The sequence below is a fragment of the Echiichthys vipera genome, assembly GCF_963691815.1.
Source record: "Echiichthys vipera genome assembly, chromosome: 1".
Lineage (NCBI taxonomy): Eukaryota > Metazoa > Chordata > Actinopteri > Perciformes > Trachinidae > Echiichthys > Echiichthys vipera.
Window position 1 is genome coordinate 39,074,244 of NC_139826.1, and position 26,257 is coordinate 39,100,500.

At 46.5% G+C, this 26,257-nt stretch overlaps 1 protein-coding gene across 1 annotated transcript in view; it reads left to right on the forward strand.

Moving 5' to 3' along the window:
• Positions 1-26,257, forward strand: part of LOC310952277 (uncharacterized protein) — a gene marked incomplete at its 3' end in the record, with an annotated part of 47,913 nt that overhangs the window by 13,586 nt on the left and 8,070 nt on the right. The window lies entirely within an intron of this gene.

Sequence of the window (26,257 nt, forward strand, 5' to 3'; positions counted from 1 at the left end):
CGATCATGTGCGTGTGCATGTGTGCGTGTCTGTGTGCGTGTCTGTGTGCATGTGTGCACCCATGACCATGTCCCTGTCCGTGTTTGTGTGTGTCTGCATGTGCGTGCCCGTGACCATGTCCCTGTCCTCGTGCGTGTTTGTGTGCGTGTGCGTGTGCATGTGCGTGCCCGTGACCATGTCCGTGTGCGTGTCCGTGTCTGTGTGCGTGTCTGTGTACATGTGCGCGCCCGTGACCATGCCCCTGTCCGTGTCCGTGTCTGTGTGCGTGTCTGTGTGCATGTGCGCGCCCGTGACCATGTCCCTGTGCGTGTTTGTGTGCGTGTGCGTTCCCGTGTCCGTGTCCGTATGGGTGTCCATGCCCGTGCCTGCGTGCGTGTGTGTGTCCTTGTCCTTGTCCATGTCCCTGTCCGTGTGCGTGTCTGTGTGCGTGTCTGTGTGCATGTCCGTGTCTGTGTGCGTGTCTGTGTGCATGTGCGCGCCCGTGACCATGTCCCTGTTCGTGTGCGTGTTTGTGTGCATGTCCATGTGCGCGCCCGTGACCATGTCCCTGTCCGTGTGCGTGTTTGTGTGCGTGTCCGTGTGCGTTCCCGTGTCCGTGTCCGTATGGGTGTCCATGCCTGTGCCTGCGTGCGTGTGTGTGTCCGTGTCCAAATGCGTGTGCGTTCTCGTGTCCGTGTCCAAATGCGTGTCCGTGTCCGTGTCTGTGTTTTTGTTTTGCTTAAATTCAAGGATAATCATCTAAACTACTGAAATATTTGCATGAACAAGTTTTTCTGTGTCTTGGACAGAAATCCCTTGATGGTTGCATTGTTTTTTACATGGTAACAGGCAGATTTGGTTATAATCGTCTTTTTATGGCTGCAAGGTTTCTGTCTTTGTCTGTGGTTTTTAGTGCGATCGAGTCGAGTCGAGCTCTGATCTCTAGCAATGTGAATTTCTCTGCGGTTTGGACTATTGTTGCAATCTGAGGACGTTTTGTAGATGATTAATCACCAAAATAATGGATTTATAATGAGAACAGTCTTTAGTTGCAGCCCTAAACAACAAGATAAGAATGGTGCAGACTGAAGGGACTCTGATGGTTGGATTATGTAACAGGATCCTGGAAGAGGACAGAAAAGTATTAACGTATTTTTACTGGCGATGGTTTCATGGTTTCATAAGAAGAGCACAGGTCAGATAATGAGGGGAAAACCAGAGCAGCCTCTCCCACAAGAATGTGTTGAATAAATGCACAGAAACCGCTGGAACACACTGAAGCGAGGAGGATTCAGAAAGAGTCTGTGCTGTTTTCAGTCTCAGGGTTCTGGCCCGTCGGGCTCAGATCGTCACCCAACATGGATTCTGTGTTCTTGTCCCGAAGTCCTGAGTCGATTAAAACGTTTTTTAAGATTGAAAAAACAACGAGAAGGCTGCAAACCTCAGCACTACGTCCCAGTTCTACACGCACACTAACACATACTGACAGTGTACAGGGCTGAGTTTAGATTCTACGCCCAAGCCCGAGCTTGACCCGACCGGTCGATATTTCTCAGCACAACCTTCGGGCCAGCAGTGACGTGTGTCGGCTTTCATTGTTTAGTATTTTGGTAATACTGCGACATACTATGACTTGAAATTTTTTTGACATACTATACTATGACTTTAAAAAAAATAATTTTCACTTAGGTGCTCATTTGTTGAGACTTCGCCTACCCCCCTATTTATGGCCACGCGCTTTCCATCGGTACCAAGATGGAGTCTCTACGACGTTCCTATCAAAAGTTATGGCCTATTTAAAATAGGGTTAGGGTTAGGGTTCAGGATTAGGGTTAGGGTTCAGGATTAGGGTTAGGGTTTAGGATTAGGGTTAGGGTTTAGGTGTTAGGGTTAATTTAGAGACTTGAAACTTGGGCTACCCCCCCCTATTTCGTGGGTGTTGAGTTCACTCGTGCTGGTTTCGTTGCGATCGGACATCGGGAACCCTTTGATCTTGAACAATTGTGTGCCTATCTTTTTTTCCTTAGGTGCTCATTTGTTGAGACTTCGCCTACCCCCCTATTTATGGCCACGCGCTTTCCATCGGTACCAAGATGGAGTCTCTACGACGTTCCTATCAAAAGTTATGGCCTATTTAAAACAGGGTTAAGGTTTAGGATTAGGGTTAGGGTTAGGGTTAAGGACTAGGGTTAGGGTTTGGGATTAGGGTTAGGGTTCAGGATTAGGGTTAGGGTTTAGGTGTTAGGGTTAGTTTAGAGACTTGAAACTTGGGCTACCCCCCCTATTTCGTGGGTGCTGAGTTCACTCGTGCTGGTTTCGTTGCGATCGGACATCGGGAACCCTTTGAACTTGAACAATTGTGTGCCTATCTTTTTTTCCTTAGGTGCTCATTTGTTGAGACTTCGCCTACCCCCCTATTTATGGCCACGCGCTTTCCATCGGTACCAAGATGGAGTCTCTACGACGTTCCTATCAAAAGTTATGGCCTATTTAAAACAGGGTTAAGGTTTAGGATTAGGGTTAGGGTTAGGGTTAAGGACTAGGGTTAGGGTTAGGGTTCAGGATTAGGGTTAGGGTTCAGGATTAGGGTTAGGGTTTAGGTGTTGATAGGGTTCGTTTAGAGACTTGAAAATTAGGCTACCCCCCCTATTTCGTGGGTGCTGAGTTCACTCGTGCTGGTTTCGTTGCGATCGGACATCGGGAACCCTTTGATTTTGAACAATTGTGTGCCTATCTTTTTTTCCTTAGGTGCTCATTTGTTGAGACTTCGCCTACCCCCCTATTTATAGCCCCGCGCTTTCCATCGGTACCAAGATGGAGTCTCTACGACGTTCCTATCAAAAGTTATGGCCTATTTAAAACAGGGTTAAGGTTTAGGATTAGGGTTAGGGTTAGGGTTAAGGACTAGGGTTAGGGTTAGGGTTTGGGATTAGGGTTAGGGTTAGGGTTTAGGTGTTAGGGTTAGTTTAGAGACTTGAAACTTGGGCTACCCCCCCTATTTCGTGGGTGCTGAGTTCACTCGTGCTGGTTTCGTTGCGATCGGACATCGGGAACCCTTTGAACTTGAACAATTGTGTGCCTATCTTTTTTTCCTTAGGTGCTCATTTGTTGAGACTTCGCCTACCCCCCTATTTATGGCCACACGCTTTCCATCGGTACCAAGATGGAGTCTCTACGACGTTCCTATCAAAAGTTATGGCCTATTTAAAACAGGGTTAAGGTTTAGGATTAGGGTTAGGGTTAAGGACTAGGGTTAGGGTTAGGGTTCAGGATTAGGGTTAGGGTTCAGGATTAGGGTTAGCGTTTAGGTGTTGATAGGGTTCGTTTAGAGACTTGAAAATTGGGCTACCCCCCCTATTTCGTGGGTGCTGAGTTCACTCGTGCTGGTTTCGTTGCAATCGGACATCGGGAACCCTTTGAACTTGAACAATTGTGTGCCTATCTTTTTTTCCTTAGGTGCTCATCTGTTGAGACTTCGCCTACCCCCCTATTTATGGCCCCGCGCTTTCCATCGGTACCAAGATGGAGTCTCTACGACGTTCCTATCAAAAGTTATGGCCTATTTAAAACAGGGTTAAGGTTTAGGATTAGGGTTAGGGTTAGGGTTAAGGACTAGGGTTAGGGTTAGGGTTCAGGATTAGGGTTAGGGTTCAGGATTAGGGTTAGGGTTTAGGTGTTGATAGGGTTCGTTTAGAGACTTGAAAATTGGGCTACCCCCCCTATTTCGTGGGTGCTGAGTTCACTCGTGCTGGTTTCGTTGCGATCGGACATCAGGAACCCTTTGAACTTGAACAATTGTGTGCCTATCTTTTTTTCCTTAGGTCCTCATTTGTTGAGACTTCGCCTACCCCCCTATTTATGGCCCCGCGCTTTCCATCGGTACCAAGATGGAGTCTCTACGACGTTCCTATCAAAAGTTATGGCCCATTTAAAACAGGGTTAAGGTTTAGGATTAGGGTTAGGGTTAGGGTTAGGGTTCAGGATTAGGGTTAGGGTTTAGGTGTTAGGGTTAGTTTAGAGACTTGAAAATTGGGCTACCCCCCCTATTTCGTGGGTGCTGAGTTCACTCGTGCTGGTTTCGTTGCGATCGGACATCGGGAACCCTTTGAACTTGAACAATTGTGTGCCTATCTTTTTTTCCTTAGGTCCTCATTTGTTGAGACTTCGCCTACCCCCCTATTTATGGCCCCGCGCTTTCCATCGGTACCAAGATGGAGTCTCTACGACGTTCCTATCAAAAGTTATGGCCCATTTAAAACAGGGTTAAGGTTTAGGATTAGGGTTAGGGTTAGGGTTAAGGACTAGGGTTAGGGTTAGGGTTAGGGTTAGGGTTCAGGATTAGGGTTAGGGTTTAGGTGTTAGGGTTAGTTTAGAGACTTGAAAATTGGGCTACCCCCCCTATTTCGTGGGTGCTGAGTTCACTCGTGCTGGTTTCGTTGCGATCGGACATCGGGAACCCTTTGATCTTGAACAATTTTGTGCCTATCTTTTTTTCCTTAGGTGCTCATTTGTTGAGACTTCGCCTACCCCCCTATTTATGGCCCCGCGCTTTCCATCGGTACCAAGATGGAGTTTCTACGACATTCCTATCAAAAGTTATGGCCTATTTAAAACAGGGTTAAGGTTTAGGATTAGGGTTAGGGTTAGGGTTAAGGACTAGGGTTAGGGTTCAGGATTAGGGTTAGGGTTCAGGATTAGGGTTAGGGTTTAGGTGTTGATAGGGTTCGTTTAGAGGGTTAGGGTTCAGGTGTTAGGGTTAATTTAGAGACTTGAAACTTGGGCTACCCCCCCTATTTCGAGGGTGCTGAGTTCACCCGTGCCGGTTTCGTTGCGATCGGACATCGGGAACCCTTTGATCTTAAACAATTGTGTGCCTATCTTTTTTTCCTTAGGTGCTCATTTGTTGAGACTTCGCTTACCCCCCTATTTATGGCCACGCGCTTTCCATCGGTACCAAGATGGAGTCTCTATAACGTTCCTATCAAAAGTTATGGCCTATTTAAAACAGGGTTAAGGTTTAGGGTTAGGGTTAGGGTTAGGGTTAGGGTTAGGGTTCAGGATTAGGGTTAGGGTTTAGGTGTTAGGGTTAGTTTAGAGACTTGAAACTTGGGCTACCCCCCCTATTTCGTGGGTGCTGAGTTCACCCGTGCTGGTTTCGTTGCGATCGGACATCGGGAACCCTTTGATTTTGAACAATTGTGTGCCTATCTTTTTTTCCTTAGGTGCTCATTTGTTTAGACTTTGCCTACCCCCCTAATTATGGCCACGCGCTTTCCATCGGTACCAAGATGGAGTCTCTACGACGTTCCTATCAAAAGTTATGGCCTATTTAAAACAGGGTTAAGGTTTAGGGTTAGGGTTTAGGACTAGGGTTAGGGTTTAGGTGTTGATAGGGTTCGTTTAGAGACTTGAGAATTGGGCTACCCCCCCTATTTCGTGGGTGCTGAGTTCACTCGTGCTGGTTTCGTTGCGATCGGACATCGGGAACCCTTTGATCTTGAACAATTGTGTGCCTATCTTTTTTTCCTTAGGTGCTCATTTGTTGAGACTTCGCATACCCCCCTATTTATGGCCCCGCGCTTTCCATCGGTACCAAGATGGAGTCTCTACGACGTTCCTATCAAAAGTTATGTCCTATTTAAAACAGGGTTAAGGTTTAGGATTAGGGTTAGGGTTAGGGTTAAGGACTAGGGTTAGGGTTAGGGTTAGGGTTCAGGATTAGGGTTAGGGTTTAGGTGTTAGGGTTAGTTTAGAGACTTGAAACTTGGGCTACCCCCCCTATTTCTTGGGTGCTGAGTTCACTCGTGCTGGTTTCGTTGCGATCGGACATCGGGAACCCTTTGAACTTGAACAATTGTGTGCCTATCTTTTTTTCCTTAGGTGCTCATTTGTTGAGACTTCGCCTACCCCCCTATTTATGGCCCCGCGCTTTCCATCGGTACCAAGATGGAATCTCTACGACGTTCCTATCAAAAGTTATGGCCTATTTAAAACAGGGTTAAGGTTTAGGATTAGGGTTAGGGTTAAGGACTAGGGTTAGGGTTAGGGTTCAGGATTAGGGTTAGGGTTAGGGTTTAGGTGTTGATAGGGTTCGTTTAGAGACTTGAAAATTGGGCTACCCCCCCTATTTCGTGGGTGCTGAGTTCACTCGTGCTGGTTTTGTTGCGATCGGACATCGGGAACCCTTTGATCTTGAACAATTGTGTGCCTATCTTTTTTTCCTTAGGTGCTCATTTGTTGAGACTTCGCCTACCCCTTATTTATGGCCCCGCGCTTTCCATCGGTACCAAGATGGAGTCTCTACGACGTTCCTATCAAAAGTTATGGCCTATTTAAAACAGGGTTAAGGTTTAGGATTAGGGTTAGGGTTAGGGTTTAGGACTAGGGTTAGGGTTAGGGTTAGGGCTAGGGTTAGGGTTCAGGATTAGGGTTAGGGTTTAGGTGTTAGGGTTAGTTTAGAGACTTGAAACTTGGGCTACCCCCCCTATTTCGTGGGTGCTGAGTTCACTCGTGCTGGTTTTGTTGCGATCAGACATCGGGAACCCTTTGATCTTGAACAATTGTGTGCCTATCTTTTTTTCCTTAGGTCCTCATTTGTTGAGACTTCGCCTACCCCCCTATTTATGGCCCCGCGCTTTCCATCGGTACCAAGATGGAGTCTCTACGACGTTCCTATCAAAAGTTATGGCCCATTTAAAACAGGGTTAAGGTTTAGGATTAGGGTTAGGGTTAGGGTTGAGGACTAGGGTTAGGGTTAGGGTTAGGGTTAGGGTTCAGGATTAGGGTTAGGGTTTAGGTGTTAGGGTTAGTTTAGAGACTTGAAACTTGGGCTACCCCCCCTATTTCGTGGGTGCTGAGTTCACTCGTGCTGGTTTCGTTGCGATCGGACATCGGGAACCCTTTGAACTTGAACAATTGTGTGCCTATCTTTTTTTCCTTAGGTGCTCATTTGTTGAGACTTCGCCTACCCCCCTATTTATGGCCACGCGCTTTCCATCGGTACCAAGATGGAGTCTCTACGACGTTCCTATCAAAAGTTATGGCCTATTTAAAACAGGGTTAAGGTTTAGGATTAGGGTTAGGGTTAGGGTTAAGGACTAGGGTTAGGGTTAGGGTTCAGGATTAGGGTTAGGGTTCAGGATTAGGGTTAGGGTTTAGGTGTTGATAGGGTTCGTTTAGAGACTTGAAAATTAGGCTACCCCCCCTATTTCGTGGGTGCTGAGTTCACTCGTGCTGGTTTCGTTGCGATCGGACATCGGGAACCCTTTGATTTTGAACAATTGTGTGCCTATCTTTTTTTCCTTAGGTGCTCATTTGTTGAGACTTCGCCTACCCCCCTATTTATAGCCCCGCGCTTTCCATCGGTACCAAGATGGAGTCTCTACGACGTTCCTATCAAAAGTTATGGCCTATTTAAAACAGGGTTAAGGTTTAGGATTAGGGTTAGGGTTAGGGTTAAGGACTAGGGTTAGGGTTAGGGTTTGGGATTAGGGTTAGGGTTAGGGTTTAGGTGTTAGGGTTAGTTTAGAGACTTGAAACTTGGGCTACCCCCCCTATTTCGTGGGTGCTGAGTTCACTCGTGCTGGTTTCGTTGCAATCGGACATCGGGAACCCTTTGAACTTGAACAATTGTGTGCCTATCTTTTTTTCCTTAGGTGCTCATTTGTTGAGACTTCGCCTACCCCCCTATTTATGGCCCCGCGCTTTCCATCGGTACCAAGATGGAGTCTCTACGACGTTCCTATCAAAAGTTATGGCCTATTTAAAACAGGGTTAAGGTTTAGGGTTAGGGTTAGGGTTAAGGACTAGGGTTAGGGTTAGGGTTTGGGATTAGGGTTAGGGTTAGGGTTCAGGATTAGGGTTAGGGTTTAGGTGTTAGGGTTAGTTTAGAGACTTGAAACTTGGGCTACCCCCCCTATTTCGTGGGTGCTGAGTTCACTCGTGCTGGTTTCGTTGCGATCGGACATCGGGAACCCTTTGAACTTGAACAATTGTGTGCCTATCTTTTTTTCCTTAGGTGCTCATTTGTTGAGACTTCGCCTACCCCCCTATTTATGGCCACACGCTTTCCATCGGTACCAAGATGGAGTCTCTACGACGTTCCTATCAAAAGTTATGGCCTATTTAAAACAGGGTTAAGGTTTAGGATTAGGGTTAGGGTTAAGGACTAGGGTTAGGGTTAGGGTTCAGGATTAGGGTTAGGGTTCAGGATTAGGGTTAGCGTTTAGGTGTTGATAGGGTTCGTTTAGAGACTTGAAAATTGGGCTACCCCCCCTATTTCGTGGGTGCTGAGTTCACTCGTGCTGGTTTCGTTGCAATCGGACATCGGGAACCCTTTGAACTTGAACAATTGTGTGCCTATCTTTTTTTCCTTAGGTGCTCATTTGTTGAGACTTCGCCTACCCCCCTATTTATGGCCCCGCGCTTTCCATCGGTACCAAGATGGAGTCTCTACGACGTTCCTATCAAAAGTTATGGCCTATTTAAAACAGGGTTAAGGTTTAGGATTAGGGTTAGGGTTAGGGTTAAGGACTAGGGTTAGGGTTAGGGTTCAGGATTAGGGTTAGGGTTCAGGATTAGGGTTAGGGTTTAGGTGTTGATAGGGTTCGTTTAGAGACTTGAAAATTGGGCTACCCCCCCTATTTCGTGGGTGCTGAGTTCACTCGTGCTGGTTTCGTTGCGATCGGACATCAGGAACCCTTTGAACTTGAACAATTGTGTGCCTATCTTTTTTTCCTTAGGTCCTCATTTGTTGAGACTTCGCCTACCCCCCTATTTATGGCCCCGCGCTTTCCATCGGTACCAAGATGGAGTCTCTACGACGTTCCTATCAAAAGTTATGGCCCATTTAAAACAGGGTTAAGGTTTAGGATTAGGGTTAGGGTTAGGGTTAGGGTTCAGGATTAGGGTTAGGGTTTAGGTGTTAGGGTTAGTTTAGAGACTTGAAAATTGGGCTACCCCCCGTATTTCGTGGGTGCTGAGTTCACTCGTGCTGGTTTCGTTGCGATCGGACATCGGGAACCCTTTGAACTTGAACAATTGTGTGCCTATCTTTTTTTCCTTAGGTCCTCATTTGTTGAGACTTCGCCTACCCCCCTATTTATGGCCCCGCGCTTTCCATCGGTACCAAGATGGAGTCTCTACGACGTTCCTATCAAAAGTTATGGCCCATTTAAAACAGGGTTAAGGTTTAGGATTAGGGTTAGGGTTAGGGTTGAGGACTAGGGTTAGGGTTAGGGTTAGGGTTAGGGTTCAGGATTAGGGTTAGGGTTTAGGTGTTAGGGTTAGTTTAGAGACTTGAAAATTGGGCTACCCCCCCTATTTCGTGGGTGCTGAGTTCACTCGTGCTGGTTTCGTTGCGATCGGACATCGGGAACCCTTTGATCTTGAACAATTTTGTGCCTATCTTTTTTTCCTTAGGTGCTCATTTGTTGAGACTTCGCCTACCCCCCTATTTATGGCCCCGCGCTTTCCATCGGTACCAAGATGGAGTTTCTACGACATTCCTATCAAAAGTTATGGCCTATTTAAAACAGGGTTAAGGTTTAGGATTAGGGTTAGGGTTAGGGTTAAGGACTAGGGTTAGGGTTCAGGATTAGGGTTAGGGTTCAGGATTAGGGTTAGGGTTTAGGTGTTGATAGGGTTCGTTTAGAGGGTTAGGGTTCAGGTGTTAGGGTTAATTTAGAGACTTGAAACTTGGGCTACCCCCCCTATTTCGAGGGTGCTGAGTTCACCCGTGCCGGTTTCGTTGCGATCGGACATCGGGAACCCTTTGATCTTAAACAATTGTGTGCCTATCTTTTTTTCCTTAGGTGCTCATTTGTTGAGACTTCGCTTACCCCCCTATTTATGGCCACGCGCTTTCCATCGGTACCAAGATGGAGTCTCTATAACGTTCCTATCAAAAGTTATGGCCTATTTAAAACAGGGTTAAGGTTTAGGGTTAGGGTTAGGGTTAGGGTTAGGGTTAGGGTTCAGGATTAGGGTTAGGGTTTAGGTGTTAGGGTTAGTTTAGAGACTTGAAACTTGGGCTACCCCCCCTATTTCGTGGGTGCTGAGTTCACCCGTGCTGGTTTCGTTGCGATCGGACATCGGGAACCCTTTGATTTTGAACAATTGTGTGCCTATCTTTTTTTCCTTAGGTGCTCATTTGTTTAGACTTTGCCTACCCCCCTAATTATGGCCACGCGCTTTCCATCGGTACCAAGATGGAGTCTCTACGACGTTCCTATCAAAAGTTATGGCCTATTTAAAACAGGGTTAAGGTTTAGGGTTAGGGTTTAGGACTAGGGTTAGGGTTTAGGTGTTGATAGGGTTCGTTTAGAGACTTGAGAATTGGGCTACCCCCCCTATTTCGTGGGTGCTGAGTTCACTCGTGCTGGTTTCGTTGCGATCGGACATCGGGAACCCTTTGATCTTGAACAATTGTGTGCCTATCTTTTTTTCCTTAGGTGCTCATTTGTTGAGACTTCGCATACCCCCCTATTTATGGCCCCGCGCTTTCCATCGGTACCAAGATGGAGTCTCTACGACGTTCCTATCAAAAGTTATGTCCTATTTAAAACAGGGTTAAGGTTTAGGATTAGGGTTAGGGTTAGGGTTAAGGACTAGGGTTAGGGTTAGGGTTAGGGTTCAGGATTAGGGTTAGGGTTTAGGTGTTAGGGTTAGTTTAGAGACTTGAAACTTGGGCTACCCCCCCTATTTCTTGGGTGCTGAGTTCACTCGTGCTGGTTTCGTTGCGATCGGACATCGGGAACCCTTTGAACTTGAACAATTGTGTGCCTATCTTTTTTTCCTTAGGTGCTCATTTGTTGAGACTTCGCCTACCCCCCTATTTATGGCCCCGCGCTTTCCATCGGTACCAAGATGGAATCTCTACGACGTTCCTATCAAAAGTTATGGCCTATTTAAAACAGGGTTAAGGTTTAGGATTAGGGTTAGGGTTAAGGACTAGGGTTAGGGTTAGGGTTCAGGATTAGGGTTAGGGTTAGGGTTTAGGTGTTGATAGGGTTCGTTTAGAGACTTGAAAATTGGGCTACCCCCCCTATTTCGTGGGTGCTGAGTTCACTCGTGCTGGTTTTGTTGCGATCGGACATCGGGAACCCTTTGATCTTGAACAATTGTGTGCCTATCTTTTTTTCCTTAGGTGCTCATTTGTTGAGACTTCGCCTACCCCTTATTTATGGCCCCGCGCTTTCCATCGGTACCAAGATGGAGTCTCTACGACGTTCCTATCAAAAGTTATGGCCTATTTAAAACAGGGTTAAGGTTTAGGATTAGGGTTAGGGTTAGGGTTTAGGACTAGGGTTAGGGTTAGGGTTAGGGCTAGGGTTAGGGTTCAGGATTAGGGTTAGGGTTTAGGTGTTAGGGTTAGTTTAGAGACTTGAAACTTGGGCTACCCCCCCTATTTCGTGGGTGCTGAGTTCACTCGTGCTGGTTTTGTTGCGATCAGACATCGGGAACCCTTTGATCTTGAACAATTGTGTGCCTATCTTTTTTTCCTTAGGTGCTCATTTGTTGAGACTTCGCCTACCCCCCTATTTATGGCCCCGCGCTTTCCATCGGTACCAAGATGGAGTCTCTACGACGTTCCTATCCAAAGTTATGGCCTATTTAAAACAGGGTTAAGGTTTAGGATTAGGGTTAGGGTTAGGGTTAAGGACTAGGGTTAGGGTTAGGGTTTGGGATTAGGGTTAGGGTTAGGGTTTAGGTGTTAGGGTTAGTTTAGAGACTTGAAACTTGGGCTACCCCCCCTATTTCGTGGGTGCTGAGTTCACTCGTGCTGGTTTCGTTGCAATCGGACATCGGGAACCCTTTGAACTTGAACAATTGTGTGCCTATCTTTTTTTCCTTAGGTGCTCATTTGTTGAGACTTCGCCTACCCCCCTATTTATGGCCCCGCGCTTTCCATCGGTACCAAGATGGAGTCTCTACGACGTTCCTATCAAAAGTTATGGCCTATTTAAAACAGGGTTAAGGTTTAGGGTTAGGGTTAGGGTTAAGGACTAGGGTTAGGGTTAGGGTTTGGGATTAGGGTTAGGGTTAGGGTTCAGGATTAGGGTTAGGGTTTAGGTGTTAGGGTTAGTTTAGAGACTTGAAACTTGGGCTACCCCCCCTATTTCGTGGGTGCTGAGTTCACTCGTGCTGGTTTCGTTGCGATCGGACATCGGGAACCCTTTGAACTTGAACAATTGTGTGCCTATCTTTTTTTCCTTAGGTGCTCATTTGTTGAGACTTCGCCTACCCCCCTATTTATGGCCCCGCGCTTTCCATCGGTACCAAGATGGAGTCTCTACGACGTTCCTATCAAAAGTTATGGCCTATTTAAAACAGGGTTAAGGTTTAGGATTAGGGTTAGGGTTAGGGTTTAGGACTAGGGTTAGGGTTAGGGTTCAGGATTAGGGTTAGGGTTTAGGTGTTGATAGGGTTCGTTTAGAGACTTGAAAATTGGGCTACCCCCCCTATTTCGTGGGTGCTGAGTTCACTCGTGCTGGTTTCGTTGCGATCGGACATCAGGAACCCTTTGAACTTGAACAATTGTGTGCCTATCTTTTTTTCCATAGGTCCTCATTTGTTGAGACTTCGCCTACCCCCCTATTTATGGCCCCGCGCTTTCCATCGGTACCAAGATGGAGTCGCTACGACGTTCCTATCAAAAGTTATGGCCCATTTAAAACAGGGTTAAGGTTTAGGATTAGGGTTAGGGTTAGGGTTAGGGTTCAGGATTAGGGTTAGGGTTTAGGTGTTAGGGTTAGTTTAGAGACTTGAAAATTGGGCTACCCCCCCATATTTCGTGGGTGCTGAGTTCACTCGTGCTGGTTTCGTTGCGATCGGACATCGGGAACCCTTTGAACTTGAACAATTGTGTGCCTATCTTTTTTTCCTTAGGTCCTCATTTGTTGAGACTTCGCCTACCCCCCTATTTATGGCCCCGCGCTTTCCATCGGTACCAAGATGGAGTCTCTACGACGTTCCTATCAAAAGTTATGGCCCATTTAAAACAGGGTTAAGGTTTAGGATTAGGGTTAGGGTTAGGGTTGAGGACTAGGGTTAGGGTTAGGGTTAGGGTTAGGGTTCAGGATTAGGGTTAGGGTTTAGGTGTTAGGGTTAGTTTAGAGACTTGAAAATTGGGCTACCCCCCCTATTTCGTGGGTGCTGAGTTCACTCGTGCTGGTTTCGTTGCGATCGGACATCGGGAACCCTTTGATCTTGAACAATTTTGTGCCTATCTTTTTTTCCTTAGGTGCTCATTTGTTGAGACTTCGCCTACCCCCCTATTTATGGCCCCGCGCTTTCCATCGGTACCAAGATGGAGTTTCTACGACATTCCTATCAAAAGTTATGGCCTATTTAAAACAGGGTTAAGGTTTAGGATTAGGGTTAGGGTTAGGGTTAAGGACTAGGGTTAGGGTTCAGGATTAGGGTTAGGGTTCAGGATTAGGGTTAGGGTTTAGGTGTTGATAGGGTTCGTTTAGAGACTTGAAAATTGGGCTACCCCCCCTATTTCGTGGGTGCTGAGTTCACTCGTGCTGGTTTCGTTGCGATCGGACATCGGGAACCCTTTGATTTTGAACAATTGTGTGCCTATCTTTTTTTCCTTAGGTGCTCATTTGTTGAGACTTCGCCTACCCCCCTATTTATGGCCCTGCGCTTTCCATCGGTACCAAGATGGAGTCTCTACGACGTTCCTATCAAAAGTTATGGCCTATTTAAAACAGGGTTAAGGTTTAGGGTTAGGGTTTAGGATTGGGGTTAGGGTTAGGGTTAGGGTTCAGGATTAGGGTTAGGGTTCAGGTGTTAGGGTTAATTTAGAGACTTGAAACTTGGGCTACCCCCCCTATTTCGAGGGTGCTGAGTTCACCCGTGCCGGTTTCGTTGCGATCGGACATCGGGAACCCTTTGATCTTAAACAATTGTGTGCCTATCTTTTTTTCCTTAGGTGCTCATTTGTTGAGACATCGCCTACCCCCCTATTTATGGCCACGCGCTTTCCATCGGTACCAAGATGGAGTCTCTATAACGTTCCTATCAAAAGTTATGGCCTATTTAAAACAGGGTTAAGGTTTAGGGTTAGGGTTAGGGCTAGGGTTAGGGTTAGGGTTCAGGATTAGGGTTAGGGTTTAGGTGTTAGGGTTAGTTTAGAGACTTGAAACTTGGGCTACCCCCCCTATTTCGTGGGTGCTGAGTTCACCCGTGCTGGTTTCGTTGCGATCGGACATCGGGAACCCTTTGATTTTGAACAATTGTGTGCCTATCTTTTTTTCCTTAGGTGCTCATTTGTTTAGACTTTGCCTACCCCCCTAATTATGGCCACGCGCTTTCCATCGGTACCAAGATGGAGTCTCTACGACGTTCCTATCAAAAGTTATGGCCTATTTAAAACAGGGTTAAGGTTTAGGGTTAGGGTTTAGGACTAGGGTTAGGGTTTAGGTGTTGATAGGGTTCGTTTAGAGACTTGAAAATTGGGTTAGGGTTAGGGTTAGGGTTAAGGACTAGGGTTAGGGTTCAGGATTAGGGTTAGGGTTCAGGATTAGGGTTAGGGTTCAGGTGTTAGGGTTAATTTAGAGACTTGAATCTTGGGCTACCCCCCCCTATTTCGTGGGTGCTGAGTTCACTCGTGCTGGTTTCGTTGCGATCGGACATCGGGAACCCTTTGATCTTGAACAATTGTGTGCCTATCTTTTTTTCCTTAGGTGCTCATTTGTTGAGACTTCGCCTACCCCCTATTTATGGCCACGCGCTTTCCATCGGTACCAAGATGGAGTCTCTACGACGTTCCTATCAAAAGTTATGGCCTATTTAAAACAGGGTTAAGGTTTAGGATTAGGGTTAGGGTTAGGGTTAAGGACTAGGGTTAGGGTTAGGGTTAGGGTTGGGGTTAGGGTTAAGGTTCAGGATTAGGGTTAGGGTTTAGGTGTTAGGGTTAGTTTAGAGACTTGAAACTTGGGCTACCCCCCCTATTTCGTGGGTGCTGAGTCCACTCGTGCTGGTTTCGTTGCGATCGGACATCGGGAACCCCTTGAACTTGAACAATTGTGTGCCTATCTTTTTTTCCTTAGGTGCTCATTTGTTGAGACTTCGCATACCCCCCTATTTATGGCCCCGCGCTTTCCATCGGTACCAAGATGGAGTCTCTACGACGTTCCTATCAAAAGTTATGTCCTATTTAAAACAGGGTTAAGGTTTAGGATTAGGGTTAGGGTTAGGGTTAAGGACTAGGGTTAGGGTTAGGGTTAGGGTTCAGGATTAGGGTTAGGGTTTAGGTGTTAGGGTTAGTTTAGAAACTTGAAACTTGGGCTACCCCCCCTATTTCGTGGGTGCTGAGTTCACTCGTGCTGGAGACTTCGCCTACCCCCCTATTTATGGCCCCGCGCTTTCCATCGGTACCAAGATGGAATCTCTACGACGTTCCTATCAAAAGTTATGGCCTATTTAAAACAGGGTTAAGGTTTAGGATTAGGGTTAGGGTTAAGGACTAGGGTTAGGGTTAGGGTTCAGGATTAGGGTTAGGGTTAGGGTTTAGGTGTTGATAGGGTTCGTTTAGAGACTTGAAAATTGGGCTACCCCCCCTATTTCGTGGGTGCTGAGTTCACTCGTGCTGGTTTTGTTGCGATCGGACATCGGGAACCCTTTGATCTTGAACAATTGTGTGCCTATCTTTTTTTCCTTAGGTGCTCATTTGTTGAGACTTCGCCTACCCCTTATTTATGGCCCCGCGCTTTCCATCGGTACCAAGATGGAGTCTCTACGACGTTCCTATCAAAAGTTATGGCCTATTTAAAACAGGGTTAAGGTTTAGGATTAGGGTTAGGGTTAGGGTTTAGGACTAGGGTTAGGGTTAGGGTTAGGGCTAGGGTTAGGGTTCAGGATTAGGGTTAGGGTTTAGGTGTTAGGGTTAGTTTAGAGACTTGAAACTTGGGCTACCCCCCCTATTTCGTGGGTGCTGAGTTCACTCGTGCTGGTTTTGTTGCGATCGGACATCGGGAACCCTTTGATCTTGAACAATTGTGTGCCTATCTTTTTTTCCTTAGGTGCTCATTTGTTGAGACTTCGCCTACCCCCCTATTTATGGCCCCGCGCTTTCCATCGGTACCAAGATGGAGTCTCTACGACGTTCCTATCCAAAGTTATGGCCTATTTAAAACAGGGTTAAGGTTTAGGATTAGGGTTAGGGTTAGGGTTAAGGACTAGGGTTAGGGTTAGGGTTTGGGATTAGGGTTAGGGTTAGGGTTTAGGTGTTAGGGTTAGTTTAGAGACTTGAAACTTGGGCTACCCCCCCTATTTCGTGGGTGCTGAGTTCACTCGTGCTGGTTTCGTTGCAATCGGACATCGGGAACCCTTTGAACTTGAACAATTGTGTGCCTATCTTTTTTTCCTTAGGTGCTCATTTGTTGAGACTTCGCCTACCCCCCTATTTATGGCCACGCGCTTTCCATCGGTACCAAGATGGAGTCTCTACGACGTTCCTATCAAAAGTTATGGCCTATTTAAAACAGGGTTAAGGTTTAGGGTTAGGGTTAGGGTTAAGGACTAGGGTTAGGGTTAGGGTTTGGGATTAGGGTTAGGGTTAGGGTTCAGGATTAGGGTTAGGGTTTAGGTGTTAGGGTTAGTTTAGAGACTTGAAACTTGGGCTACCCCCCCTATTTCGTGGGTGCTGAGTTCACTCGTGCTGGTTTCGTTGCGATCGGACATCGGGAACCCTTTGAACTTGAACAATTGTGTGCCTATCTTTTTTTCCTTAGGTGCTCATTTGTTGAGACTTCGCCTACCCCCCTATTTATGGCCCCGCGCTTTCCATCGGTACCAAGATGGAGTCTCTACGACGTTCCTATCAAAAGTTATGGCCTATTTAAAACAGGGTTAAGGTTTAGGATTAGGGTTAGGGTTAGGATTAGGGTTAGGGTTAGGGTTAGGGTTCAGGATTAGGGTTAGGGTTTAGGTGTTAGGGTTAGTTTAGAGACTTGAAAATTGGGCTACCCCCCCTATTTCGTGGGTGCTGAGTTCACTCGTGCTGGTTTCGTTGCGATCGGACATCGGGAACCCTTTGAACTTGAACAATTGTGTGCCTATCTTTTTTTCCTTAGGTCCTCATTTGTTGAGACTTCGCCTACCCCCCTATTTATGGCCCCGCGCTTTCCATCGGTACCAAGATGGAGTCTCTACGACGTTCCTATCAAAAGTTATGGCCCATTTAAAACAGGGTTAAGGTTTAGGATTAGGGTTAGGGTTAGGGTTGAGGACTAGGGTTAGGGTTAGGGTTAGGGTTAGGGTTCAGGATTAGGGTTAGGGTTCAGGATTAGGGTTAGGGTTTAGGTGTTAGGGTTAGTTTAGAGACTTGAAAATTGGGCTACCCCCCCTATTTCGTGGGTGCTGAGTTCACTCGTGCTGGTTTCGTTGCGATCGGACATCGGGAACCCTTTGATCTTGAACAATTTTGTGCCTATCTTTTTTTCCTTAGGTGCTCATTTGTTGAGACTTCGCCTACCCCCCTATTTATGGCCCCGCGCTTTCCATCGGTACCAAGATGGAGTTTCTACGACATTCCTATCAAAAGTTATGGCCTATTTAAAACAGGGTTAAGGTTTAGGATTAGGGTTAGGGTTAGGGTTAAGGACTAGGGTTAGGGTTCAGGATTAGGGTTAGGGTTCAGGATTAGGGTTAGGGTTTAGGTGTTGATAGGGTTCGTTTAGAGACTTGAAAATTGGGCTACCCCCCCTATTTCGTGGGTGCTGAGTTCACTCGTGCTGGTTTCGTTGCGATCGGACATCGGGAACCCTTTGATTTTGAACAATTGTGTGCCTATCTTTTTTTCCTTAGGTGCTAATTTGTTGAGACTTCGCCTACCCCCCTAATTATGGCCCCGCGCTTTCCATCGGTACCAAGATGGAGTCTCTACGACGTTCCTATCAAAAGTTATGGCCTATTTAAAACAGGGTTAAGGTTTAGGGTTAGGGTTTAGGATTGGGGTTAGGGTTAGGGTTAGGGTTCAGGATTAGGGTTAGGGTTCAGGTGTTAGGGTTAATTTAGAGACTTGAAACTTGGGCTACCCCCCCTATTTCGAGGGTGCTGAGTTCACCCGTGCCGGTTTCGTTGCGATCGGACATCGGGAACCCTTTGATCTTAAACAATTGTGTGCCTATCTTTTTTTCCTTAGGTGCTCATTTGTTGAGACTTCGCTTACCCCCCTATTTATGGCCACGCGCTTTCCATCGGTACCAAGATGGAGTCTCTATAACGTTCCTATCAAAAGTTATGGCCTATTTAAAACAGGGTTAAGGTTTAGGGTTAGGGTTAGGGCTAGGGTTAGGGTTAGGGTTCAGGATTAGGGTTAGGGTTTAGGTGTTAGGGTTAGTTTAGAGACTTGAAACTTGGGCTACCCCCCCTATTTCGTGGGTGCTGAGTTCACCCGTGCTGGTTTCGTTGCGATCGGACATCGGGAACCCTTTGATTTTGAACAATTGTGTGCCTATCTTTTTTTCCTTAGGTGCTCATTTGTTTAGACTTTGCCTACCCCCCTAATTATGGCCACGCGCTTTCCATCGGTACCAAGATGGAGTCTCTACGACGTTCCTATCAAAAGTTATGGCCTATTTAAAACAGGGTTAAGGTTTAGGGTTAGGGTTTAGGACTAGGGTTAGGGTTTAGGTGTTGATAGGGTTCGTTTAGAGACTTGAAAATTGGGTTAGGGTTAGGGTTAGGGTTAAGGACTAGGGTTAGGGTTCAGGATTAGGGTTAGGGTTCAGGATTAGGGTTAGGGTTCAGGTGTTAGGGTTAATTTAGAGACTTGAATCTTGGGCTACCCCCCCCTATTTCGTGGGTGCTGAGGTCACTCGTGCTGGTTTCGTTGCGATCGGACATCGGGAACCCTTTGATCTTGAACAATTGTGTGCCTATCTTTTTTTCCTTAGGTGCTCATTTGTTGAGACTTCGCCTACCCCCTATTTATGGCCACGCGCTTTCCATCGGTACCAAGATGGAGTCTCTACGACGTTCCTATCAAAAGTTATGGCCTGTTTAAAACAGGGTTAAGGTTTAGGATTAGGGTTAGGGTTAGGGTTAGGGTTAGGGTTCAAGATTAGGGTTAGGGTTTAGGTGTTAGGGTTAGTTTAGAGACTTGAAACTTGGGCTACCCCCCTATTTCGTGGGTGCTGAGTTCACTCGTGCTGGTTTCGTTGCGATCGGACATCGGGAACCCTTTGAACTTGAACAATTGTGTGCCTATCTTTTTTTCCTTAGGTGCTCATTTGTTGAGACTTCGCCTACCCCCCTATTTATGGCCACGCGCTTTCCATCGGTACCAAGATGGAGTCTCTACGACGTTCCTATCAAAAGTTATGGCCTATTTAAAACAGGGTTAAGGTTTAGGATTAGGGTTAGGGTTAGGGTTAAGGACTAGGGTTAGGGTTAGGGTTAGGGTTGGGGTTAGGGTTAAGGTTCAGGATTAGGGTTAGGGTTTAGGTGTTAGGGTTAGTTTAGAGACTTGAAACTTGGGCTACCCCCCCTATTTCGTGGGTGCTGAGTCCACTCGTGCTGGTTTCGTTGCGATCGGACATCGGGAACCCCTTGAACTTGAACAATTGTGTGCCTATCTTTTTTTCCTTAGGTGCTCATTTGTTGAGACTTCGCCTACCCCCCTATTTATGGCCACGCGCTTTCCATCGGTACCAAGATGGAGTCTCTACGACGTTCCTATCAAAAGTTATGGCCTATTTAAAACAGGGTTAAGGTTTAGGATTAGGGTTAGGGTTAGGGTTAAGGACTAGGGTTAGGGTTAGGGTTTGGGATTAGGGTTAGGGTTAGGGTTCAGGATTAGGGTTAGGGTTTAGGTGTTAGGGTTAGTTTAGAGACTTGAAACTTGGGCTACCCCCCCTATTTCGTGGGTGCTGAGTTCACTCGTGCTGGTTTCGTTGCGATCGGACATCGGGAACCCTTTGAACTTGAACAATTTTGTGCCTATCTTTTTTTCCTTAGGTGCTCATTTGTTGAGACTTTGCCTACCCCCCTATTTATGGCCACGCGCTTTCCATCGGTACCAAGATGGAGTCTCTACGACGTTCCTATCAAAAGTTATGTCCTATTTAAAACAGGGTTAAGGTTTAGGATTAGGGTTAGGGTTAGGGTTAAGGACTAGGGTTCAGGATTAGGGTTAGGGTTCAGGATTAGGGTTAGGGTTTAGGTGTTGATAGGGTTCGTTTAGAGACTTGAAAATTGGGCTACCCCCCCTATTTCGTGGGTGCTGAGTTCACTCGTGTTGGTTTCGTTGCGATCGGACATCGGGAACCCTTTGATCTTGAACAATTGTGTGCCTATCTTTTTTTCCTTAGGTGCTCATTTGTTGAGACTTCGCCTACCCCCCTATTTATGGCCCCGCGCTTTCCATCGGTACCAAGATGGAGTCTCTACGACGTTCCTATCAAAAGTTATGGCCTGTTTAAAACAGGGTTAAGGTTTAGGATTAGGGTTAGGGTTAGGGTTAGGGCTAGGGTTCAGGATTAGGGTTAGGGTTTAGGTGTTAGGGTTAGTTTAGAGACTTGAAACTTGGGCTACCCCCCCTATTTCGTGGGTGCTGAGTTCACTCGTGCTGGTTTCGTTGCGATCGGACATCGGGAACCCTTTGATTTTGAACAATTGTGTGCCTATCTTTTTTTCCTTAGGTGCTCATTTGTTGAGATTTCGCCTACCCCCCTATTTATGGCCCCGCGCTTTCCATCGGTACCAAGATGGAGTCTCTACGACGTTCCTATCAAAAGTTATGGCCTATTTAAAACAGGGTTAAGGTTTAGGATTAGGGTTAGGGTTAGGGTTAAGGACTAGGGTTAGGGTTAGGGTTAGGGTTTGGGATTAGGGTTAGGGTTAGGGTTCAGGATTAGGGTTAGGGTTTAGGTGTTAGGGTTAGTTTAGAGACTTGAAACCTGGGCTACCCCCCCTATTTCGTGGGTGCTGAGTTCACTCGTGCTGGTTTCGTTGCGATCGGACATCGGGAACCCTTTGAACTTGAACAATTGTGTGCCTATCTTTTTTTCCTTAGGTGCTCATTTGTTGAGACTTCGCCTACCCCCCTATTTATGGCCACGCGCTTTCCATCGGTACCAAGATGGAGTCTCTACAACGTTCCTATCAAAAGTTATGGCCTATTTAAAACAGGGTTAAGGTTTAGGATTAGGGTTAGGGTTAGGGTTAAGGACTAGGGTTAGGGTTAGGGTTAGGGTTCAGGATTAGGGTTAGGGTTCAGGATTAGGGTTAGGGTTTAGGTGTTGATAGGATTCGTTTAGAGACTTGAAAATTGGGCTACCCCCCCTATTTCGTGGGTGCTGAGTTCACTCGTGCTGGTTTCGTTGCGATCGGACATCGGGAACCCTTTGATTTTGAACAATTGTGTGCCTATCTTTTTTTCCTTAGGTGCTCATTTGTTGAGACTTCGCCTACCCCCCTATTTATGGCCACGCGCTTTCCATCGGTACCAAGATGGAGTCTCTACGACGTTCCTATCAAAAGTTATGGCCTATTTAAAACAGGGTTAAGGTTTAGGTTTAGGGTTAGGGTTAAGGACTAGGGTTAGGGTTAGGGTTAGGGTTTGGGATTAGGGTTAGGGTTAGGGTTCAGGATTAGGGTTAGGGTTTAGGTGTTAGGGTTAGTTTAGAGACTTGAAACCTGGGCTACCCCCCCTATTTCGTGGGTGCTGAGTTCACTCGTGCTGGTTTCGTTGCGATCGGACATCGGGAACCCTTTGATCTTGAACAATTGTGTGCCTATCTTTTTTTCCTTAGGTGCTCATTTGTTGAGACTTCGCCTACCCCCCTATTTATGGCCCCGCGCTTTCCATCGGTACCAAAATGGAGTCTCTACGACGTTCCTATCAAAAGTTATGGCCTATTTAAAACAGGGTTAAGGTTTAGGATTAGGGTTAGGGTTAGGGTTAAGGACTAGGGTTAGGGTTAGGGTTTGGGATTAGGGTTAGGGTTAGGGTTAAGGACTAGGGTTAGGGTTAGGGTTAGGGTTTGGGATTAGGGTTAGGGTTAGGGTTTAGGTGTTAGGGTTAGTTTAGAGACTTGAAACTTGGGCTACCCCCCCTATTTCGTGGGTGCTGAGTTCACTCGTGCTGGTTTCGTTGCAATCGGACATCGGGAACCCTTTGAACTTGAACAATTGTGTGCCTATCTTTTTTTCCTTAGGTGCTCATTTGTTGAGACTTCGCCTACCCCCCTATTTATGGCCCCGCGCTTTCCATCGGTACCGAGATGGAGTCTCTACGACGTTCCTATCAAAAGTTATGGCCTATTTAAAACAGGGTTAAGGTTTAGGATTAGGGTTAGGGTTAGGGTTAAGGACTAGGGTTAGGGTTAGGGTTAGGGTTTGGGATTAGGGTTAGGGTTAGGGTTCAGGATTAGGGTTAGGGTTTAGGTGTTAGGGTTAGTTTAGAGACTTGAAACTTGGGCTACCCCCCCTATTTCGTGGGTGCTGAGTTCACTCGTGCTGGTTTCGTTGCGATCGGACATCGGGAACCCTTTGAACTTGAACAATTGTGTGCCTATCTTTTTTTCCTTAGGTGCTCATTTGTTGAGACTTCGCCTACCCCCCTATTTATGGCCCCGCGCTTTCCATCGGTACCAAGATGGAGTCTCTACGATGTTCCTATCAAAAGTTATGGCCCATTTAAAACAGGGTTAAGGTTTAGGATTAGGGTTAGGGTTAGGGTTAAGGACTAGGGTTAGGGTTAGGGTTTGGGATTAGGGTTAGGGTTAGGGTTCAGGATTAGGGTTAGGGTTTAGGTGTTAGGGTTAGTTTAGAGACTTGAAACTTGGGCTACCCCCCCCTATTTCGTGGGTGCTGAGTTCACTCGTGCTGGTTTCGTTGCGATCGGACATCGGGAACCCTTTGAACTTGAACAATTTTGTGCCTATCTTTTTTTCCTTAGGTGCTCATTTGTTGAGACTTTGCCTACCCCCCTATTTATGGCCCCGCGCTTTCCATCGGTACCAAGATGGAGTCTCTACGACGTTCCTATCAAAAGTTATGTCCTATTTAAAACAGGGTTAAGGTTTAGGATTAGGGTTAGGGTTAGGGTTAAGGACTAGGGTTCAGGATTAGGGTTAGGGTTCAGGATTAGGGTTAGGGTTTAGGTGTTGATAGGGTTCGTTTAGAGACTTGAAAATTGGGCTACCCCCCCTATTTCGTGGGTGCTGAGTTCACTCGTGTTGGTTTCGTTGCGATCGGACATCGGGAACCCTTTGATCTTGAACAATTGTGTGCCTATCTTTTTTTCCTTAGGTGCTCATTTGTTGAGACTTCGCCTACCCCCCTATTTATGGCCCCGCGCTTTCCATCGGTACCAAGATGGAGTCTCTACGACGTTCCTATCAAAAGTTATGGCCTGTTTAAAACAGGGTTAAGGTTTAGGATTAGGGTTAGGGTTAGGGTTAGGGTTAGTTTAGAGACTTGAAACTTGGGCTACCCCCCCTATTTCGTGGGTGCTGAGTTCACTCGTGCTGGTTTCGTTGCGATCGGACATCGGGAACCCTTTGATTTTGAACAATTGTGTGCCTATCTTTTTTTCCTTAGGTGCTCATTTGTTGAGATTTCGCCTACCCCCCTATTTATGGCCCCGCGCTTTCCATCGGTACCAAGATGGAGTCTCTACGACGTTCATATCAAAAGTTATGGCCTATTTAAAACAGGGTTAAGGTTTAGGATTAGGGTTAGGGTTAGGGTTAAGGACTAGGGTTAGGGTTAGGGTTAGGGTTTGGGATTAGGGTTAGGGTTCAGGATTAGGGTTAGGGTTTAGGTGTTGATAGGATTCGTTTAGAGACTTGAAAATTGGGCTACCCCCCCTATTTCGTGGGTGCTGAGTTCACTCGTGCTGGTTTCGTTGCAATCGGACATCGGGAACCCTTTGAACTTGAACAATTGTGTGCCTATCTTTTTTTCCTTAGGTGCTCATTTGTTGAGACTTCGCCTACCCCCCTATTTATGGCCCCGCACTTTCCATCGGTACCAAGATGGAGTCTCTACGATGTTCCTATCAAAAGTTATGGCCTATTTAAAACAGGGTTAAGGTTTAGGATTAGGGTTAGGGTTAGGGTTAAGGACTAGGGTTAGGGTTAGGGTTAGGGTTTGGGATTAGGGTTAGGGTTAGGGTTCAGGATTAGGGTTAGGGTTTAGGTGTTAGGGTTAGTTTAGAGACTTGAAACTTGGGCTACCCCCCTATTTCGTGGGTGCTGAGTTCACTCGTGCTGGTTTCGTTGCGATCGGACATCGGGAACCCTTTGATCTTGAACAATTGTGTGCCTATCTTTTTTTCCTTAGGTGCTCATTTGTTGAGACTTCGCCTACCCCCCTATTTATGGCCCCGCGCTTTCCATCGGTACCAAGATGGAGTCTCTACGACGTTCCTATCAAAAGTTATGGCCTATTTAAAACAGGGTTAAGGTTTAGGATTAGGGTTAGGGTTAAGGACTAGGGTTAGGGTTAGGGTTTGGGATTAGGGTTAGGGTTAGGGTTCAGGATTAGGGTTAGGGTTTAGGTGTTAGGGTTAGTTTAGAGACTTGAAATTTTGGCTACCCCCCCTATTTCGTGGGTGCTGAGTTCACTCGTGCTGGTTTCGTTGCGATCGGACATCGGGAACCCTTTGATTTTGAACAATTGTGTGCCTATCTTTTTTTCCTTAGGTGCTCATTTGTTGAGACTTCGCCTACCCCCCTATTTATGGCCACGCGCTTTCCATCGGTACCAAGATGGAGTCTCTACGACGTTCCTATCAAAAGTTATGGCCTATTTAAAACAGGGTTAAGGTTTAGGTTTAGGGTTAGGGTTAAGGACTAGGGTTAGGGTTTGGGATTAGGGTTAGGGTTAGGGTTCAGGATTAGGGTTAGGGTTTAGGTGTTAGGGTTAGTTTAGAGACTTGAAACCTGGGCTACCCCCCCTATTTCGTGGGTGCTGAGTTCACTCGTGCTGGTTTCGTTGCGATCGGACATCGGGAACCCTTTGATCTTGAACAATTGTGTGCCTATCTTTTTTTCCTTAGGTGCTCATTTGTTGAGACTTCGCCTACCCCCCTATTTATGGCCCCGCGCTTTCCATCGGTACCAAAATGGAGTCTCTACGACGTTCCTATCAAAAGTTATGGCCTATTTAAAACAGGGTTAAGGTTTAGGATTAGGGTTAGGGTTAGGGTTAAGGACTAGGGTTAGGGTTAGGGTTAGGGTTAGGGTTTGGGATTAGGGTTAGGGTTAGGGTTAAGGACTAGGGTTAGGGTTAGGGTTAGGGTTAGGGTTTGGGATTAGGGTTAGGGTTAGGGTTTAGGTGTTAGGGTTAGTTTAGAGACTTGTAACTTGGGCTACCCCCCCTATTTCGTGGGTGCTGAGTTCACTCGTGCTGGTTTCGTTGCAATCGGACATCGGGAACCCTTTGAACTTGAACAATTGTGTGCCTATCTTTTTTTCCTTAGGTGCTCATTTGTTGAGACTTCGCCTACCCCCCTATTTATGGCCCCGCGCTTTCCATCGGTACCGAGATGGAGTCTCTACGACGTTCCTATCAAAAGTTATGGCCTATTTAAAACAGGGTTAAGGTTTAGGATTAGGGTTAGGGTTAGGGTTAAGGACTAGGGTTAGGGTTAGGGTTAGGGTTTGGGATTAGGGTTAGGGTTCAGGATTAGGGTTAGGGTTTAGGTGTTAGGGTTAGTTTAGAGACTTGAAACTTGGGCTACCCCCCCTATTTCGTGGGTGCTGAGTTCACTCGTGCTGGTTTCGTTGCGATCGGACATCGGGAACCCTTTGAACTTGAACAATTGTGTGCCTATCTTTTTTTCCTTAGGTGCTCATTTGTTGAGACATCGCCTACCCCCCTATTTATGGCCCCGCGCTTTCCATCGGTACCAAGATGGAGTCTCTACGATGTTCCTATCAAAAGTTATGGCCCATTTAAAACAGGGTTAAGGTTTAGGATTAGGGTTAGGGTTAGGGTTAAGGACTAGGGTTAGGGTTAGGGTTTGGGATTAGGGTTAGGGTTAGGGTTCAGGATTAGGGTTAGGGTTTAGGTGTTAGGGTTAGTTTAGAGACTTGAAACTTGGGCTACCCCCCCCTATTTCGTGGGTGCTGAGTTCACTCGTGCTGGTTTCGTTGCGATCGGACATCGGGAACCCTTTGAACTTGAACAATTTTGTGCCTATCTTTTTTTCCTTAGGTGCTCATTTGTTGAGACTTTGCCTACCCCCCTAATTATGGCCCCGCGCTTTCCATCGGTACCAAGATGGAGTCTCTACGACGTTCCTATCAAAAGT